Source organism: Diceros bicornis, chromosome X (genome assembly GCF_020826845.1).
Source record: "Diceros bicornis minor isolate mBicDic1 chromosome X, mDicBic1.mat.cur, whole genome shotgun sequence".
Taxonomy (NCBI): Eukaryota; Metazoa; Chordata; class Mammalia; order Perissodactyla; family Rhinocerotidae; genus Diceros; species Diceros bicornis.
Window position 1 is genome coordinate 50339324 of NC_080781.1, and position 6090 is coordinate 50345413.

The following is a 6090-nucleotide window of genomic DNA, read 5'->3' on the forward strand; positions in this document are numbered from 1 at the left end:
CATTCCACGTAAGTACTCTGTGTTGGAAAACACTTGCTTTTAGCTTCTTTGGATCATATTGTCAATTGCATTCTCGTCTTTGCATTTCATTGCCTGCACTCAGGGTTCCTCCCCGATGGAAAAACAAAATACCACTGCTAAACCTACTCTGCCAGTAGCGGTTAAGAACACCTTTCTATGTCAGTTTAAACTTTTCACCACAGCTTACAAAGATGCTCTATCCCATCCATTCAATGAAAGTACACCATGAAGATAACTTCTGCTTCAAACTCTTTAGGATCATCTTCATCAGTGACTTCAAATACACTGCATTTCACTCTGCATTCAAGGTCACACTAGCATATCATGACGAACACTATTACTTGACACAGGTGGCGAATGTCTGTTAGTAACATCCTCATTTGAGAGGTTTTAAAATTTCAGTACGGCTGGGAGAGAGTATACATAATATCCATAAAATGAAAGTCCAGTTTAGAAAAAATCTTTTGTTTATATCTGTATAGGATTATCCTGAAAATTGCCTTTTACATCATTGCTCTTAACGACCTTCACTTATTAATTCTCTCCTTGTAATGCATGAAAGTTCTTGCTGAAGTCAGCTTGCAATTATCTTTAAGGAGCACCTTCCTCTGAGAGCTTTTAAACTTTCCATTTCAGTTGTGAGACGATATCTATACTGTCCATTCCATGAACATAATGTGTGGTGGAAAAGTCTTCCTTTTAGCTTTTTAGATCACATAGTAAAGTGCCTGTTTCTCTTTGCTGTTCATTTCCTGCACTGAGCTTTCCTTCCCATAGGAAAGACAAAACACCACTGCTCAACGAAGTTTACTGGTAGCTGTTTGAAACATTTCTAGGAGAGCTGTCAAACTATCACTACATGTGGTGCAGATTATTATTACACTCCATTCAATGCAAGTTGACTCTTCAGAGAAACTCTGCTTGTAGCTGTTGAGGATCATCTTGAAAAGAGACTTTGAATACACAGCAGTTCAATCTGCATTCAGGTTCTCAGTAACGTATCATGACGAACACTATAGCTTATCACAGTTGGCTAATATCTGTAAGTAACATCTTCACACGATAAGTTTTCAAATTTCAGCATGGCTGGGAAAGGGTATCTATAACATCCATAAAATGAAAGTTCAGTGTGGAGAAAATATCTTGGTTGTATCTGTATAGGACTTTCCTGAAAATTGCCTTTTCCACCATTGCAGTTAATGACCTTCACTTAGGAATTCTCTTCCATGTAATGCAAGAAAGATCTTGCTGAACTGAGATTGCAAGTAGCTTGCAGCATATCTGCCTCTGAGAGATTTTAAACTTTCCACTGCAGCTGGGACAGAGTATCTATATTATACATTCCTTGTAAGTACTCTGTGGAGGAAATTATGTTCTTTTAGCTATTTAAGATTATATTGCAAAGTGCCTTTTCATCTCTGCAGTTCATTGCCTGCACTCTGGTATCCTCCCCAATGTAAAGACAAAACTCCACTGTAAACCTACTTTTCCAGTTGCTGCTAGGAGCATCTTCCTATGACATTTTAAACTTGTCAGCACAGCTGGGAAAGAAACTCTGTCACATCCATTCAAGGAAAATACCGTGTGAATAATACCTTTACTTTTCGCTGTTTAGAATCATATTCATGAGTGACATTAAATACATTGTAGTTCAGTCTACCTTCAGGGCCTCACTAGCATATCACTACAAACCCTAGTGCTTAACACAGGTTGCAAATATCTGTTAGCAATATCTTAATATGAGAGGATTTAAAATTAAGTACAGCTGGGAGAGTGTATCTATAACATCCATAAAATGAAAGTCCAGTGTGAATAAAATCAGTAGCTTGTATCCATATAGGATCATCCAGGAAATTGCCTTTTACATCATTGCTTTTAACGAGCTTTACTCAGACTCTCTCCAATGTAATGCAAGAAGCTATTTTTTGAACTCAGGCTGCAAGATTCTTTAAGGAAGATCTTCCTCTGAGACCTTTTAAACATTGCACTGCAGCTGGGAGAGTATATCTACAACATCTTTTATGTGTAAGTACACTGTGAAGGAAAATACTTCCTTTTAGCTTTTGAAGATGATACTTCAAAGTGCATTTTCCTCTTTGCTGTTCATTGCTGACAATGATGTTTCCTTCCCTACGTAGAGACAAAACACCAGTGCTCAACCAATTTTTCCAATAGTTGTTAGGAACATCTTCCTATTAGAGCTTTCAAAGTATTACTACAGGTTTTGAAGATTATATTTAACATCCATTCCATTAAAGTTGACTCTTTAGAGTAACTCCTGCTAGTAGCTGTTTAGGATTATCTTCAGAAGAGACTTTTAATACACTGAAGTTCAGCCCACTTTCAGGGACTCACGAACATATCATGACAAACACTATTGCTTAACAGAGGTGCCCTATATCTGTAGGCAACATCTTCATCTGAGATGTTTGAAAATTTCAGTAGAGCTTGGAGACAGTATCTATAATATCCATCAAATGAAAGTGAAGTGTGGAGAAAATCTGTGGCTTGTCTCTTTATAGGATCGTCCTGCAGATTGCTTTTCCGTCACTGTAGTTAACGACCTTCACTCAGGCTCTCTATCCCATGTAATGCAAGGAAGTGTTTCCTGAACTCACCTTGCAGGAATCTTTTTTTTTTAATTTTATTTATTTTTTTCCCCCAAAGTCCCAGTAGATAGTTGTATGTCATAGTTGCACATCCTTCTAGTTGCTGTATGTGGGATGCAGCCTCAGCATGGCCGGAGAAGTGGTACGTCAGTGCGCGCCCAGGATCCGAACCCAGGCCACCAACAGTGGAGCACGCACACTTAATCGCTAAGCCACCGGGCTGGCCCATGCAGGAATCTTGAAGGACGATCACCCTCTGAGAGCTTGTAATCTTTTCACTGAAGCTAAGAGAACATATCTATTACATCCATTCCATGTGAGTGCTCTGTGGAGGAAAACACTTGCTTTTAGCTTCTTTGGATCATATTGTCAATTGCATTCTCATCTTTGCATTTCCTTGCATGCACTCAGGTTTCCTCCCCGAAGGAAAGAAAAAACCCCACTGCTAAACCTACTCTGCCAGTAGCGGTTAGGAACACCTTCCTATGACAGTTTAAACTTTTCAGAACAGCTCAGAAAGAAGCTCTATCTCCTCCATTCAGTGAAAGTACACCGTGAAGATAACTTCTGCTTGTAACTGTTTAGGATCATCTTCATAAGTGACTTCAAATACACTGCAGTTCAATCTGCATTCAGGGTCCCACTAGCATATCATGGTGAACCATATTCCTTAACACAGGTGGCCAATATCTGAAAACAACATCTTCATATTAGAGGTTTTAAAATTTCAACACTGCTGGGAGAGAGGATCTATAACATCCATAATATGAATGTCAAGTTTGGTGAAAATCTCTTGCTTGTATCTGTGTAGGTTCATCATGCAAATTACCTTTTCCCTCAGTGCATTTAATGGCCTTCACTCAGCTCTCTCTCCAAAGTAAAGCAAGAAAGCGTTTGTTGAACTCAGCTTGCAGGGACCTTTAAGAGCGATCTTCCTCTGAGAGCTTTTAAACTTTTCACTGCAGCTGGGAGAACTTATCGATAATATATATTATACGTAAGTACCCCGTGGAGGAAAACACGTGCTTTTAGCTTCTTCGAATCATGTTGTAAATTGCATTTTCATCTTTGCATTTCATTGTCTGCACTCAAGTTTGTTCCCTGATGTAAAGAATAAACACTATTGCTAAACCTACTCTGCAAGTAGCTGTTAGGAACACCTTCCTGTGAGAGTTCAAACTTCTCAACACACCTCGGAGAGAATCTCTATCAAATCTATTCAGTGAAAGTATACCGTGAAGAAAACCTCTTCTTGTACCTATTTAGCATTATCTTCAATGAATGACTTTAAACGTATTGCAGTTCAGCCTGCATTCGGGGTGTTATTAGAATATCATGATGAACACTATTTCTTAACACAGGTTGCCAGTATCTGTCGGTAACATCTTCATATGAGAGGTTTTAAAATTTCAGTACAGCTGTTAGAGAGTATCTATAACACATATTAAATGATAGTCCAGTGTGAATAAAATCAGTGGCTTGTATCCCTATAGGGTCATCCAGCAAATTGCCTTTTACATCATTGCTTTTTACGACCTTCACTCAGGCTCTCTCTCTAATGTAATGCTAGAAGATATTTTCTGAACTCAGGATGCAAGATTCTTTATGGAAGATCTTCCTCTGAGAGCTTTTAAACATTGCACTGCAGCTGGGAGAGAATATCTACAACATCTGTTATGTGTAAGTACACTGTTAAGGGACACACTTCCTTTTAGGTTTTGAGCAAGATATTTCAAAGTGCCTTTTCATCTTTGCAGTTCATTCCCTGCACTCAGGCATCCTCCCAAAGGCAAAGACAAAACATCCTTGATAAACCTACATTGCCAGTAGCTGTTAGAAACACCTTCCTGTGAGAGTTTCAACTTTTCACCACAGCTCAGAAGGAAGTTCTATCACATCTATGCAATGAAAGTACAGTGGGCATAAAACCTGTTCTTGTAACTGTATAAGATCACTGGCATAGGGACATCAAATGCACTGCAGTTCAATCTGTGTTTCAGGATCTCACTAGCATATCATGACGAACACTCTTGCTTAATACTTGTTGTCAGTAGCTGTTAGTAACGTCTTCATATGAGAAGTTTTAAAATTTAAGTAGTGCTGCGAGAGAGTATCTATAACATACATAAGATGAAAGTCCAGTTTGGAGAAAATCTCTTGCTTGTATCTGTATAGGACTATCCTGAAAATTGCAGTTCTAGCATGTCAGTTAATGACGTTCACTTAGGAATTCTCTCCCTAGTAATGCAGGAACGGTATTGCTGAACTCTGCTGGCAGTTGCTTTAAGGAGTATCTCCCTCTGAGAGCTTTTATGCCTTCCACTGCAGCTGGGACAGAATATCCCTAAAATCTATTCCATGAACATACTCTGTGGAGAAAAACACTTCTTTTTTTTCTTTTCAGGATCCTATGTTAAAGTGCCTTTTTCTCTTCACTGTTCCTTACTTGAACTGAGGATTCCCAATGTGAAGGCAAAACACCACTGCTCAACAAAGTTTGCAATTAGCTGTTAAGAATATCTTCATATGACAGCCGGGAGAGGCTATCCATGACATCCCTTCCAAGAAAGTACTCTGCTGAGGAAAACTCTTCCTTTTAACTCTTTTAGGATCATATTTTAAAGTGCTTTTTCATCTTTGTTGTCCATTGCTTGCACTCAGGCTTCCTCCCTGATATCAAGACAAAACAACGCTGCTAAACCTAGTTTCCCAGAAGCTGTCTGGAAAATCTTCCTGTGAGAGCTTTGAAGCTTTTCACTAAAGCTGGGAAAGAACCCCTATAACGTCCATTCAATGGAAGTGCACCATGAAGAAAATCTCTTCATGTCACTGTTTAGGGTCATCTTGATAAGTGACATTTGATACACTGCAGTCCAAGCCTACATACAGACACTCAACTGCATTTCATGAAAAACACTATTGCTACACTCAACTTGCCAACAGCTGTGAGTGACGTGGTCCTATGAGAGCCTGTAAACTTTTCACTATAGCTGAGAATATCTGTTACATCCATTCAATGAATGTACACTGCTGAGAAAGTCTATTCCTTGCAGCTGTTTAGGGTCATCTGGACATATGTCTTTTCAAACATTGCCATTGACAGACTTGGCTTTGGATCTCTCTCACATGCAATGTAAGAATATTTTCACAGAACTCAGCTTGCCAGGAGCTGTTCAGGAACATCTTCCTAAGAGAGCTTTCAAGCTTTCTCTACAGCTGTGAGAGAATATATATAACATCCATTCTATGAAATTGTAGAGTGGAGACAATCTCTTGCTTGTAGCTTTTGAGGATCATCTTGATAAGTGACTTTTCACACATTGCAGTTCATGGTCTACACTCAAGCTTTCTTTCCAGTTTAATGAAAGAGCACTCCTGCTAAACTCAGCTTGCCAGTAGCTGCAAGGAGCATATCTTGATGAGAGCTTTTATACTTTTCACTGCAAATGGGAGATATTAT